Source organism: Dendrobates tinctorius, unplaced genomic scaffold, assembly GCF_039654945.1.
Source record: "Dendrobates tinctorius isolate UK_male_01 unplaced genomic scaffold, ASM3965494v1 ptg000004l, whole genome shotgun sequence".
Taxonomy (NCBI): Eukaryota; Metazoa; Chordata; class Amphibia; order Anura; family Dendrobatidae; genus Dendrobates; species Dendrobates tinctorius.
This window is the reverse complement of record NW_027361672.1, coordinates 1,691,103-1,704,870: the sequence shown is the minus strand read 5'-3', so window position 1 is coordinate 1,704,870 and position 13,768 is coordinate 1,691,103. Positions and strand designations below refer to the sequence as shown.

Here is a 13,768-nt window from a genome sequence, read left to right as displayed (position 1 = left end):
TATTCAGAGATTTAGATGGAAACCCCAATGTTACTTCTTAATGTTGAGCACAGTATAGACATGATAAAAATGTTATGTAAAATGCTCCCTACAAAAGCTTTACATCAATCCCCAAAAAGACCCCCACTCAGGTCCATCATCTGTCAATGGAAATATAGGGGGCTTCCACGTAACTGGTAGTACAAAGGCTCTTGAAAAGCGCTACGGCTCCTCAACCCCAAAAGAAATCCAGCAAATTTGGCGCTCCCAAATCCAAATGCCCCTCTTCCTTCTAAGCCCCACAGTGTGCTAAAAACACATATGAATATGCAAATAAAGTCTGTGGAGCCTCAGTTAAGAGTCTCAAACATGGGACTAGCAATATCTTCCTCCGGTGAAGGACCCAGCCAAGGAGTGGCTCCTTTCGGAAACCACCATTACCACCATATTAAGTGGCCCTTTAAGTCAATATCCAGCTCTTTACGAGTTTACAGATATGACAGGGGAAATGCCAAGGCCAGGTATCCATCCACAGACAGCTGTTTCAGGGTGTTGCCCCTCATCAGTGTGGAGTAGGATTCTGGCTAGGTGGGAGCAATGCCTAGTAGACCAACATCACGAAACAATAACTGACCTCAGGGAGACCAGTCAAAGAAAACACTGCGGCAGTCGGCAATGTTACTTCTTAATGTTGAGCACAGTATAGACATGATAAAAATGTTATGTAAAATGCTCCCTACAAAAGCTTTACATCAATCCCCAATAAGACCCCCACTCAGGTCCATCATCTGTCAATGGAAATATAGGGGGCTTCCACATAACTGGTAGTACAAAGGCTCTTGAAAAGCACTATGGCTCCTCAACCCCAAAAGAAATCCAGCAAATTTGGCGCTCCCAAATCCAAATGCCCCTCTTCCTTCTAAGCCCCACAGTGTGCTAAAAACACATATAGCATTCACATGTTTGGGATGGGTATTATTTACAAAATAGGGTCACTAGTAGGGGGTATTTTGCTCTTCTAGCACTTAGAGGCTCTGTATATGGAGTTTGCAAACTATTATAGAAAAATCTGAGCACCATGAGGAAAATAACGCTCCTTCTGCTCTGTACTGTAAAGCCACATATGGGGTACTTCCATGTTCAGCAGAAATTGTGTGACAAATTTTGGTGCCATTTTTACCCATTTTCCTGTGTGATAATATAAAATCTGTGGCTAAAATTAATTTTTTGTGTTAAAATTTAATTATTTTTTCTTCACTGCCCAATGGTATAAAATTATGTGATGCACCCATGGTGTCAATATGATCACTGCACCCTTTAATGACTTTATTGAGAGGTGTAGTTTCTAAAATAGGGTCACTTATGAGGGGTTCTGCTGGTCTGGCACCTCAAGGGCTCTTCCAATTGGTCATGGCCCCCAAAAACCATAACAGTAAAATCTGCACTATATCATGGCGCTCTTTCTCTTCTTAGCCTTGCACTGTGTGAGGAGTTGGCCACAGACCAAAGACTATTGGACCAATAGATGTACAGAGGAGTTCACGGCTCTAAGGGATGCAGACATTTTCCAGCACTGAGTACCGGTTATGTCGATCTTATACACTCACTGGCCACTTTATTAGGTACACCATGCTAGTAACGGGTTGGACCCCCTTTTGCCTTCAGAACTGCCTCAATTCTTCGTGGCAGAGATTCAACAAGGTGCTGGAAGCATTCCTCAGAGATTTTGGACCATATTGACATGATGGCATCACACAGTTGGCGCAGATTTGTCGGCTGCACATCCCTGATGCGAATCTCCCGTTCCACCACATCCCAAAGATGCTCTATTGGATTGAGATCTGGTGACTGAGGAGGCCATTGGAGTTCAGTGAACTCATTGTCATGTTCAAGAAACCAATCTGAGATGATTCGAGCTTTATGACATGGCGCATTATCCTGCTGAAAGTAGCCATCAGATGCCTGTTCTTAGCTGAGAGGAGTGGTACCCAGTGTGGTCTTCTGCTGCTGTAGCCCATCTGCCTCAAAGTTCGACGCACTGTGCGTTCAGAGATGCTCTTCTGCCTACCTTGGTTGTAACGGGTGGCAATTTGAGTCACTGTTGCCTTTCTATCAGCTCGAACCAGTCTGCCCATTCTCCTCTGACCTCTGGCATCAACAAGGCATTTCCGGCCACAGAACTGCCGCTCACTGGATTTTTTTTCTTTTTCGGACCATTCTCTGTAAACCCTAGAGATGGTTGTGCGTGAAAATCCCAGTAGATCAGCAGTTTCTGAAATACTCAGACCAGCCCTTCTGGCACCAACAATCATGCCACGTTCAAAGGCACTCAAATCACCTTTCTTCCCCATACTGATGCTCGGTTTGAACTGCAGGAGATTGTCTTGACCATGTCTACATGCTTAAATGCACTGAGTTGCCGCCATGTGATTGGCTGATTAGAAATTAAGTCTTAAAACACAGTTGGACAGGTGTACCTAATAAAGTGGCCAGTGAGTGTATATGTTGTGTTTTATTAAAGATTTGCTTGCTTGTCAGTTTAAGGTGCACAAATCTCTCTTGGAATGTGTTCATCCTCAGGAATTGATGTTTACATTCAGTGACAGTAAGCAGAGGAAGACGTAGGGGCTGGACCTTATGTATACATAAGGCCAGGCACGAGATTGGTAAAGGTAAAGCAATCATTTCATTACTCTCATCAGTGTCTCAGGAGCCTCATTTAAGCCATTGTTATACTAGTCACTATTCCCATTGTGTGGATGGGGTAGTAGACCCTGTGGAGCCATCAACAAAGTTGGTCTTATTTGCAGTCTTAAGTGATGGGGCTTTGTCACAGGAAAATACCTCCACCAATGCACAGATAGATGTGGGGAGAAGTCCCAAAGTCTGGGTTCAATGCTGGATCAATAGCTTGAGGTATTTAGGACACTGAAGAGGAAATTAAGGGGTTATTGCTGGCTGGAGCTGGATATATGTGCTAGGGTCATGGTATTTGTAATCTGGATTGGAGGAACTATCCTAAGGACTGCCGTTGCTGGCTGGAGCTGGATACATGTGCTACGGTCATGCTATGTGTTGTCTGGATTTCTGGAACTATCTTAAGGACTATTGCTACTGGATGGAGCTGGATACATGTGCTACAGGCATGGTATGTCACCTGGGTTTAAGGAACTATCCTAAGGACTATTGTTGCTGACTGAAGCTGGATACATGTTCTACGTTCATGGTATCAGTCATCTGGAGGAACATGGACTGTGACTACAGATAATACTGGATAAAATCCTAGGTAGAAAGTAATGCAAATAGGGTCTTATCTGACATACAATTAAGTTCATAGTCAGATTCTACTAACCTGATATATGCTTTAAAATCATTTGTACTGCTGCCGTGGATTCACGTCATAAAACCAAAAAGCATGAAGATAAGAATAATTTGTGGATATTTCCCATGCTACTGTGTACAGAAGACATCAAATTTCAGTGATTCATTCAAACCACTTGAATGAATTGCTGAGATTTGAAGTCTTCTGTACACAGCAGCGCTGGAGACATCCACAAATTATTCTGGTCTTCATACAGATTATACTGGCAAGAGATACAAAATCTGTTGACCAATGAATGAAAAGTTGGAAGAGAGTGGGTATCGCCTGAGACGGGGCAGTGAATCTACTGGTCCCAGGGTGGGAATCTTTTAGACTGGGGGCATTGAATTGAGGCCATAAGGAATAAAAAATAGTTGCATCATTAACCAGCCCAGGAGATTATTACATCTCATAACCTCAGATCTTCACACACTCTGCCTCAAAAGTAGTTCCCTATTACATGTAGGGTATTGGCGCCACAAGGAGAAATTGCACAACAAACATTGCACAACAAACATTTTAACCTATTAGCCCTTATAAAAAATTGTTGCTAAAACAACATTTTTTAGTTAAAAATTGTATTATTTTTTCTTCACTGTCCAATGATTTAAATTTGTGTGAGGCACATGTGAGGTCAACACGCTCACTGCATCCCTAGATTAATTTATTGAGGGGTGTAGTTTGTAAAGTAATGTAACTTTTGGGGTTTCTTTGCTATTCTGGCACCTTTAGTGCTCTGCCAATGTGACCTGGCACCCTCAAACTGTTCTAGCAAAATCTGAACTCCAATATGTGCTTCTTTCCATCTGAGTTTTTCTCACTGTGCCTCAAAATAGTTTTCGACCACATATGGAGTATGGGCGTACTCAGGAAAAATTGCACAATAAATTGTATGGTGCATTTTCTCCTGATACCCTTCTGCAAATTAAAAAATGAGGCTAAAAGAACATTTTTGGGGAAAAAATTTGATTTTTTTATTTTCATAGCTCTACATTATAAACTTTTCTGAAGCACCTGGGGGTTCAAGGTGCTCACCACATATCTATATAGGATTTAGTTTCCAAAATAGTGTCACTTGTGAGGGGGGTTTCTACTCTGAAGGCACATCAGGGGCTCTTCAAATGCAGCATGGCGTCCACTCTCGATTCCAGCCATTTTTGCATTCAAAAATTCAAACAGTGTTCCTTCCATTCCAAGCCATGCCATGCACCCAAACAGTAGTTTTCCCCCACATATGGGGCATTGGTGGACTCAGAAGAAATTGCTCAACAAATGGTTGGGTCAATTTTCCCCTGTTATCCTTGTGAAAATAAAAATTTGAGGCTAAAAGAACATTTTTGTGGGAAAAAAAATATTTTTTTATTTCATGGCTCTATGTTATAAACTTCTGCAAAGCATTTGAGGGTTCAAGGTGCTACCACACATCTAAATTCCATGAAGGGTCTAAGGTTCTGAAATGGGGTCAATTGTGGGGGGGTTTCCACTGTTAAGGCACATGATACGCTCTCCAAAGGTGACATGGCATCTGATCTCGATTGCAGCCATTTTTGCTTTTAAAAGTACTCCATGCTCTGGCGTGTGCCCAGACAGTAGCCTTCCCCCCACATATGGGGTATCGGGTACTCAGTAGAAATTGCACAACAAATTTTAAGGTCCATTTTTTCCTATTAGGCTATGTGCCCACGTTGCAGAAATGCTGCGGAATTGTCCGCAGCATTTCCGCAACTCCCTGCCGCTGGTAAAAGGCATGCAGAAGTTGCATGCATTTTCCTGCAAAACACAAGCGTTTTGCAAGCATTTTTGGCTTGCAGGATGCTTGCACTTTTCCAAGCATTTTGAAGCATCACTTGGAAAAGTGATTGACAGGTTGGTCACACATGTCAATCATAGTGCTTGACAAGTGTGACAAACTTTTTACTATTGATGCTGCCTATGCATGTTCAGGTACCATTGAGACAGAGGAGAGAAAAGTTACCAGATTCAAGGTGGAGTCCATAGATGTCCAAACCTGCGTATCACTACCAACCATCATGGAGTGCAATTAGATTCCTGACAACAGGTCAGAGATACCTTCACAGGAGGTGAAGACACATCACCCCATCGCATACAGCCCACCTGATACCTGAGATGGATCCATGAACCCCAATAGCTCTACTTCTGGGAAGAGACATACTATGAGTCCACAAGGCTAGAAAATGTATAAACGGCTCCAGGAACGCACCGTACGCACAGAGGCACAACCTTGGATGGGTCATCATAGAAGACATCTGCCTAGGAGGAGCACACAAGCCAGCCTCAGTCAACAGTATGCTTACCAGCACACTAGAAAATGGACTCCCGTCTCTCTTCCGGCCATGTCACAATAGACTGTTGGTGAAGGAATTGCCAAACAGCACTTCCCTACCTTGCCCTTTCTCAGTATCTACCAACAAAGACCATGCCTGTGAAGGTGAACAAGGCCACATGGGATGTATGGTCTTCCACAAGACAAAGGAAGACGTCAAGGTAGCGCTGTCCATAGAACATAGGATGTTCCTGGACATCATGGATAGACAAATAGTCAAGGGACAAATCGAACAGATGGGTTGCACCTTTACCATTTCGAACTCAGAGAAGGCGCCTACCCAACAACAGGGAACTGGTCTACAGCAGATTCATCTCCCTCAGGCACAAGCTTCAGAAGTCACCTGATATGAAGGAACACTTCTTTACCTTCATGGGGAAGATATTCCAGAACAACCACGCAGAGATTGCACCTGCACTTCGGCCCTCAGAGGAGTGTTGGCACCTGCCCATCTTTGGAGTATACCATCCTAAGAAGCCAGGTCAAATACGAGTGGTATTCGACTCAAGCACCATTGAATGATGTCCTACTGTCGGGTCCAGACCTCAACAAAAGACTTAACTACTAGGTTCTTCTGGTATCTTGACAACAATCCAGACAAAGACATCACAGAATACCGGATGAGGGTGCACATCTTCAGGAACAGCCCTTCCCCAGCAGTCGCTATCTATGGCCTCCGAAACGCCACCAAAGAGGGCAAAGAAAAGTATGGGTCAGACGTCAGATCCTTAGTAGAAAAGGACTTCTGCATAGACGACTGTTTGAAGTCCACTCCAACAAATGAGGCTGCAATCAGTCTACTAAAAAGGGCTCAATAAATGCTCGATCAGTCTAACCTAAGGTTACACAAGATTTCCTCCAACAAACGAGAGTTGATGGAAGCCTTTCCCTCTCAAGACTATTCCAGTGATCTAAAGAACCTAGAACTAAGCATCAACTCCCTTCCCATGCAGCGGAGCCTTGGATTGCTTTGGGATCTAAAGACAGATGCCTTCACCTTCCAGATCAGCAAAGAAGAGAAACCCTTCACGCACAGAGGAGTTCTCTCTTTTGTGAATAGTCTATATGACCCCCTGGGATTCGTAGCTCCAGTAACTATCCAAGGAAAAATGGTGCTAAGAGACTTCACCCAAGACACGTCTGATTGGGACGATCCACTTCCAGCAGAAAAGGCAGACCTGTGGGAAGAGTGGAGGAGTTCTCTCGAGTCCTTGACAAACCTTCGTGTGAAACGACTGTATGCTCCTGTGCCATCCACAGAAGTCAAGACACAAAGACTTTGTATCTTCTGTGATGCATCAGTCAAAGCGATCGCAGCAGTAGCATACCTCAAAACCATAGACATGGACGAACAGAGCCACATCAGATTTGTGATGAGCCGGACTAAACTGGTACCACTCCGTGAACACACGATACCCAGACTGGAACTCTGTGCTGCTGTCCTCGCAGCCGAGTTGGCCGAGCTTATCTCAGATGAGATGAATCTGGAGATCAAAGATGCAGAGTTCTACACCGATAGCAAGGTGGTACTAGGATACATCTGCAATGAAACGTGACGCTTTTATGTCTACAACAGTAACCGGAAACTGAGGATAAGAAGATCCACCTGCCCTAATCACTGGCACTATGTACCTACTCACCTCAATCCTGCAGACCATGTGGCTAGATCCGTTGCTCCAAGTCATCTTAAGGACTCCACATGGTTCACAGGCCCTGCTTTCTTGTACCGTTTGATGCCCCACATCGACAGGCCCTATACATTCAAATTAGTGGATCCAGGTGCCGACGAAGAGCTCCATACTCAAGTGTCTGCTCTGCATACAGAGATTTCAAGTTATTACCTGGAATCTCATCGGTTCAGCAGGTTCTCACCCTGGAAATCACTTGTTCGAGCCATTGCTTGTCTACTTCTTGTGGCCCAGTCCTACAAGTCAGAATCACCTGCAAGCCAGGGATCTTGTAAAGGTTGGCATCACTGCAAGCATGCGTATACCGCACTCAACCAAAAGAGCCAAATAGTGGCATCTGTTGATGCCAAGCGGGGAGTGTTCTGCCCATTCTGTGCAGCAAGACATTTCTTAAGTGCTGTTCTAGCTATTCTGATCAGTGATCAGAAAATAGGTTATAACACGGAGGACCGTGAAACCAGATACAAAGAACACAAGATAAAAGGTCCTCCAATGAAGGTTAAAACATTTATATTTTATTAATCAAATAAATACAAGATAAAATTAGACTTGGCAAACCATACAAAAATAGGATAGCAGAAAACAAGCACACTGGGTGACACAATGAATAACTGGTGACAAAATACATTATTAATGGCACATGAGAAAGCACATAAAAAATATTGTATAAAAAAATTTTTATATATAAAGTGCTTAGTGCAAAAATATTATTAAACAATATGTTTCAAAACTCCAGACAAATCTAAATTGTCAAATTTAGATGTCATAGTTGCCCTTCTTTTCCTATTCATGAGTTTGGAATCCTCTGTCCCGCTAATGGTTAATCTGTTCTGAACCGCCCCTTCTTCCTTCCTGGGTTAGCAACATGTAGCCATTTCTGCCGGACCTCTGATGTACTCACATGTGCCCAGTTCCCCTGCAAAATCACTGCTTATATTACGTGGATTCCGGTAAGGTTTTAATGCAGCTATGTGCTATGCATTCGTGTCAGTAGCCATAATGGAGCCCCCCATGATATTTGAAATGCATTTTCAGTTCCTTGTAATGCTCTTGCTCTGCATGTAGTTATATGCATTTTCTGTTCAGCTAATGCAATGCTAGCAGCCTGTTTGTTTAATGTTGTATTGCTCAACCTCTGTATAATGCATGCTACCGATATGACAGCACTCTTTACTGTTATGATATCACCTTGTGTATTGCTGTGATATTATCTGCTAGAACTGACATACTGAATTGTCTGCTTCTTATAGTTTTTACTCAAAACATTCACATTGTGTACGACAGTCTCTGATTCATCCACAATTGTGTTCAGCAACCTCTGATTTCATCTATTACTGTGTTCACCAAACTCTCCTACTATACCATCTGTTATCCTCTCCCATTGTTGTCCATATCATCCCAATAAACATAGACTTAAGCACCCATACAGTCTTCTTACTGGGAGTGGATGAAGGGTTTAGCCGTATGCTGGAATCCACACAGCGTCGTACATGGAAGAAGGCAGAACAATGCCTCTTTTTTACGCTGCGTAAATTCACCTGCTGTCATGACTCTGTTGTTTGGTAACCCGGGACCAGGGGCTCCTTCCCTGCCGCTAACACTAGGTGGTGCCCTAGCTTCCCCTGTTCCCTGGGTTACTTCTGAAGGTGAAGATGCTAAGGCCACGTACCTTGCCTTATCTCCTGAATCCACCCTCTGTCTGTACCCTTCCCCCACCCAGGGAAGGGGGGAGTAGTAAGATCCAGCCTACACATCTTCTGCTTAGCATCAATGAATGGAAAAATTGATTCCTGAGGATGAACTAACAAGCAAGCAAATCTCTACTAAAACACAGCAAGCAAATCTCTAATATAACACAGCAGGCAAATCTCTAATATAACACAACAATAAGATTTTTACTGGAAAAAGTCTGCATCCTTAAGGGCAGCGGATTCTGCTCTATGTGCATTGGTACAATAGTCTTTAGAATAATGCCAGCTCCTCACACTGGGCAACAAACACAGGGTATCTTTTAGACAGATAGATAATAGCTTAGCTTTATTGATATTTTATTTAAAGGTAGGAGTCATCCATTATAACAAGTATGGTCAAAAATATTAAAACTTTTATCAAGTATAATTATTGGCTGTTTAGTGGCTAGTACTTAAGGTTTGCTCTTTTTTTAATCTATCACACAGTCGTGGGTTGCAGTCAATGTTAAGGTTTGATTCTTCATTAGATAAGAGTAGAAGCAGAGTGTTTAAAATATTGGTGTAATTTGAACTAAAAACTATTTTTCATGACTAGCATCAGATTTATTTGTGTAAGGCTGCGATCTCAAGATGAGTTTTTGATGCTGCACATTTTTACAGTTTCGGTAGGAACCTACCCTGATGAAAGAATCCGTCAATACTCCGAAACGCATTGGTTTCTGGCTCCTACTGCAATCTGTACCTCTTCTTGGGGCACCGTGACCGATCGAGTCACGTGACCCGAAACGTCACGAAGGTCCTGCTAGGTCCTGCAAAGCACCCTGCAAGGATATCTATAGCACCGGCTGAGTGAGCATCTGTCACCAGCCAGGACAGCGCTCCTGGACTCACTTGGAAGTCGACGATTGAGGACTATCAGCTAAGTAACCTTCCATTACTGCCACCATTAGGATTCTAAACTAAATACAGCTGTACCTCTGTTACAGGTACCAAGTTTCCACTCTAGAAGTCCTGCCACCAATAGCTTCATCTTAGTACTTGGACAACTCACGATTTGAAGGGTCACTAAGTATTTTTATATTTTTTATATTTTTCTTTTTTAACCTCATAGGCACCAATCTTTATTTAGTATTGCCTTTTATCAATACTTGACAACCTTATTCTTATTTTTCAGGGGCACAACAAACTCAAAACGTAATTTACATTATAGAGTGTCCTAGTACATTATTCATATTAAATATTCCCCTTTTTTCTTCACTTTAGTCTGATCTATCATACCCTTCTTCTGACACCATTGTCCACTTATTGTATGCATTTGAAAAATCATCTTTATCTAACAGGTATTTAACATCAATTAGTGTTTATTATATGCACCTTGACTCATAGCGCGGGTATATTATTCCTTTCCTCTAGTTCCTATATTTACCTATGTGGTTTAGGGTTCTACCTGCAGCTGACTCAATGCACTTACACTAGTGCCGCTATACACTGAATTTCCTTATCATTATAATTATAATTGTCCCACTAAATTCTTCATGTGGCAAGAATACTTTTGTATCAAAGTCACTGTTTTGCCCCAGACCCCAAACTTTGTGGATATAAGACACCAGCTTGTTAAACCCCCCATTTTTCAGCATGTCCTTTTGCAGAACATCTGATCTTTTTACTCAATTTCTCCCAGTATATTTCTTTATGTATTGCTCTATTAGTAGTTTTGTTTTAGCAAAGTCAACAATTTGTGTAATGTCAAAAATGCAGAGCAATTTGCCATTAATTTAGCTTCTGGGTGTGGCTATCCAATGAGAATGCTTCTTGCAATGCACCCATCATATTCTTGAGATCAGAATTTTAATTGATACTGTAGCCTAAATATCAGCAATTGGGTACAACTTTTTTAGTTCAATGTTCTCCTCTCATTATTCAAATTTTGCTTGCAAGTCACCTGCATTAATAGAAAGTGTAGAAAGCAAAACTTAGCATTTTTACTGAAGGCGAATCCAATATGATAAATTGCTATTTAAAATAAATCATCTATCTTCCTAGCATATGCACAAAAAACTATTAAAGCCATCAGTTAACATGAAAGAATAAACATCTGTATAAATTATAGCCATTAGTAAAAAATAACATGAATCATTGCTATGGATGCTTGTCAAGGTTTTGTCTACACACCCATAAATATTACCTTCATTGTATTACCATGGTATACCTCAGCTGTTCTGTGGTAGCTAAGAAATACGGGTTGAGTAATATTTTACACTTTTATCTAGCTAATGGTTTTGCTTGACTTAACGAACTTGTAGTACATTTACACGGTGTTCTCTGTATGCAAACTCCAACGGGATTAATGCATCAGCATGAATCTTGGCAAGGATAAATACATGGTCTGTGCCGTCGCCATTTATTTACAAAAGGGGAAAAAGAAAGAAGTGATATTAAAATAAAGTGCAATCATGTTTCTATTTAAAAGTGGTTGCAGCCAAAGAGTATTGCAAAATACGTCTGGACCCAACCCAAGGGCTGCACCTGCGGAGATTTCTCGGTAAGTGCACAACAGTGAAGCTTTCAGAATAAAGCCTAAACAACTCTTCTGTCATATTACTGGCAAATGTTGGCTAATCTTGTTAAAAGGAGTGCAGAAAATGAAACATTTGTTTGGTCCCAGTGTTCCTAAGACAGCTTGTGACTCTTCAGGGAAGCCGAAGAGTAACTCTCCCATTACCACACTGTTAAAATGTTTTACTTTGCCCTATAAATGAATAAAGCATTTTTCAGTCTCAGACAGGCCAGATGTACCGAGATGGTTTTAATAAAGAGCTCATCTATTTGCCTTTCTTCTTTCCTGCTATCTATCGGCTTCTCTTTTTATTCTGGTTGCAATCCGGCCTCTTCAAGTTAAACAAATTCACACAATGGATTAAATATTCCTGCTGGGAAAATGAAGATTTACAGAAAAGCTTACTGTTTACTATCGCTCGAAAGATAATGATGTAACCTTCCACATGCTGTCTGTTTAGGTCAAGAAATGAAATGTTTTATAACTTTAGAAATGAACTGATTAGTAGCAATAATTACATGTAACGCCAATATATTGCATTGTCACGCACAAGAAGGCCAGGAGGTGAACATAATACATTCTTAATAATCAAAATCAACAAACAATGAGACAAAAAGAGGGATTTTAGCACATGCAACCCAAAGGCCCACACACTTTAAGTGGGTCCTATCCTATACTGATCTATCTGAGTTCCATACAGACGGGGCTGTGTAACTTACATCTGTAATACAGATGCTAACATATGACCTACAGATAGTTTTGCATATCTGTGCACTCTAGTTTATAAAGGGGTTATTGAATTGTCGGCCATTCTTCACGACATCCATATGCTTTTGTATATGCAAAATTGTTTTCTTTATGGAATAAACAGTTTAATAAATTATACTCTCTTGTTCATCAGTGATTAGAGCTGTATAGTCACCTACGTTTTGGTTCAGTCTGGATCTTATTGATGACTTTAGAGTTTGGCTGCACTTTTTTGCTTCGGACACTCATTTGTTTTTAAGTTGTGAATTCACACATATCTGTAGCTATAACAGATAGAGAGAGATGAGTCTAAGCTAATATACAAAAATACCAAATTTTCTTTATTAATAAAAAAGTTGACATGTACAGACATAAGTACTAGCAACATATAATAACAGACATGAGCAGAACAAAGTAGACGAGGGTCGAGGATCAATCCTCAATGTAGTGACCTATAAACCCTAGAACGTAACAAATACCCTACCGATGGTAGAAGTACATATAGGACAGAAAATATGCTAGTAAATTATATCAGTTGTCTGTATGCAGGAAAAATAAAATACAAAGAGTATAAATCACCCTAGTCATTAACAGCATACTCAGAACAAGCCTGATAAAAGAAGAGTAACTATATGCAAAAGTACGATTAATTACCCGTCATAATGTAGTTCCCAGGGGCAGGGAAAAAGACCCCCTGGGAACTACACCCCCTACTATACTCTCTTGTTCATCAGTGATTAGAGCTGTATAGTCACCTACGTTTTGGTTCAGTCTGGATCTTATAGATGACTTTAGAGTTTGGCTGCACTTTTTTGCTTCGGACACTCATTTGTTTTTAAGTTGTGAATTCACACATATCTGTAGCTATGTAGAGTGTTTAATCCCTTCAGGACCAGCATTTTTGATTTTTGTGCTTTCATTTTTTCCTCATAACTTTTTACTTTTCCTTTGACATATCCGTACAAGAGCTTTATTTTCTTTAGATGGGTTTTAGTTTGAACTATACTGTGTATCATAAAATATACTGAAAAATGATAAAGAAATTCCAAGTGGGATGAAATGATGAAAAGAATACAATTCTGCCATTGTTTTTTGGGTTTTGTTTTTTCAACATTCATTGTATGGTAAAAATTATCTGGAAACAGGATTCTCCAGCTCATTCCAATTATGCAATGCGTTTTTTTTTCTCTGCAACTGTTGCTCTACAATCATTTACAGGATCATTTACAGTGCTCTATGCTACAGAATGGTAATGTATTCATAAAATGTAGACGGCGTATGGATAGTCCATGTGCTGTCCATTTTTTTTCTTGCACCCATTGACTTGCATTGGTGAGTCTCGTTCAATATGTGCGGCCACTCGCAGCATGCGATGATTTTTTTCTCATCCAGATTCCAGCT

General features: G+C 41.0%; 1 long non-coding RNA gene across 1 annotated transcript in view; it reads left to right on the top strand.

Annotated features, from left to right (window-relative positions):
• Positions 1-12,503, top strand: part of LOC141080698 (uncharacterized) — a 142,893-nt gene extending 130,390 nt beyond the window's left edge. The window contains exon 4 of the long non-coding RNA XR_012229006.1: positions 9,724-12,503. This is a non-coding gene — a long non-coding RNA (uncharacterized lncRNA). The remainder of the gene's footprint in view (positions 1-9,723) is intronic.
• The last annotated feature ends 1,265 nt before the right edge of the window (positions 12,504-13,768 follow it).